This window comes from Myotis davidii, unplaced genomic scaffold, assembly GCF_000327345.1.
Source record: "Myotis davidii unplaced genomic scaffold, ASM32734v1 scaffold96, whole genome shotgun sequence".
Classification (NCBI taxonomy): domain Eukaryota; kingdom Metazoa; phylum Chordata; class Mammalia; order Chiroptera; family Vespertilionidae; genus Myotis; species Myotis davidii.
In genome coordinates this window covers 8,820,302-8,822,019 of record NW_006289416.1, presented here as the reverse complement: position 1 = coordinate 8,822,019, position 1,718 = coordinate 8,820,302, and positions in this window count along the sequence as shown.

The window sequence follows — 1,718 nt, the reverse complement described above, 5'->3', positions numbered from 1 at the left end:
GGCCCTTAAATCCCAAATTTTACCTTTTAAAGGACAACTGCGTCTTCTCATTTAGGAAGGACAGAGCACCCCGGCTGTTTCCAGGTCTAGTTTTCTGCTGGCTGATCACCCAGGTATGGGCAGAGGGCAAAGCAAGGGACCTTAATGGGACCCCCTTCATTCCCTAAGCATGTTCCTCTACTCCCACTGACCAAGGAAGCTGGTCGTCCAAGTCACCCTGAGGCGGCTGAGCTGTGTATGTGGAGGGGGTAACGCACGACAGTAGCTGGCAATTTTACGGGACGTTTCCTGAGCTCTAAGCACAGTTCTGTTTTTTGTGTTGGATGCCACCACCAGTCAGCAGGGTGTGTTTTAATTATTATTTTAATTTCATGTTGGCAGAAAGACAATGTCAGATAGTGCCCTTCAAGGGAAAGGCTTCCTTTGGGGGGCTGTTGGAGTCTCTGCACTTTTGGCTCAGGGCTCCCCAGGCGCATGAGGCACTTGCTAGTTTCCGCAAACTATACCCCATGCAGTTCTCACCCTACTGCTTGAGGGACTGAGGGGCTGTGCCTCCAGGATGCTCTGAGCCAGCACAGCGGGGCAGCTGTGCTGTGGGCACATCCGGTGTCAACAGTAGATGCTTAGGACGGTGTGGACCCCAGGCCACGGTTTGTCTGTTGCAACTCACCAGCCACTCAGACCCAGTGAAGGACTGACTGATAGAGAACAGGCAAGCACGCGTAACTGAAATATGTACCTTGTCTGGCGTTCTTTGAGTATCGATGAATTCCAAGGTCAAGAGTTATGTGAACTAAAACATGTCGGTCAAATATTCATTATGTACTTTGTTTAGCATTTTAAAAATAATTTTTGCCAATGTCCCATACTTCGCTCATGATAACAGCAATACAGTTCTCATATCGAACCCTCCTCCTTTTATAAGTTGAAATAACATAATGATAAAGGTGTTGAAAAACAATTCAAAGTCAAAAAATGCCCAACGACATTGATAACCCCAAGTTTTGCGTTTTGACTTCTGAAATATGATGCTAAATCTTTAATTCTGGGCCATAACTAAAAAAAAATTAGTTACAGAAAATCTAATTTAAAAAAAAAACACAGTGCTCTAAAAGCCCCCCAAATTAACTAGCCATGTTTTCATAGATAAATTTTGTGTCTTTAAATAAGTACCATAAATAACAAATGTTATTTAATAAAACAAGAGAGTGGAAAGTATAGGGAACAGTAATTACAAGTCCATCAAATCAGGCCATTTCGCATCTGGGTCACATTCATAAAACTTGTATTGGAACCCGGAGGAAACGATCCCCCACCGTTGATTGTGTTTGCTCTTTCTGTATCATATATTTTCTGGAAGTCGCGCAGTGCTCATCTGTTTTTATATAAATCTAAAAGATGGTATTTATCCCATATGTCCTTGTGGTAAAGTGATCAAAAAAAATGTTCTCGGCACTGACACTCCCTGCCCCATTCTGAAGGCCCCAAATGTAGTAAATTTGGACTAATTGGGAATTCTACAAAGGGGTTAAATCATTACCCACTACCAGTCAGGTGGCCATTAGAAATGTTAACCAAATAAAAGCCAGAAACAGGAAGCCAAAAAGCAGGTCCCTACGGCAGGCATGTGTCTTAAATGACATCATCTGTCAAGTTTCCAGCATCTTGTGGCCGTGAACATAGAATGAAGGGCTGTGTTGTGTGAGGACATTACATCC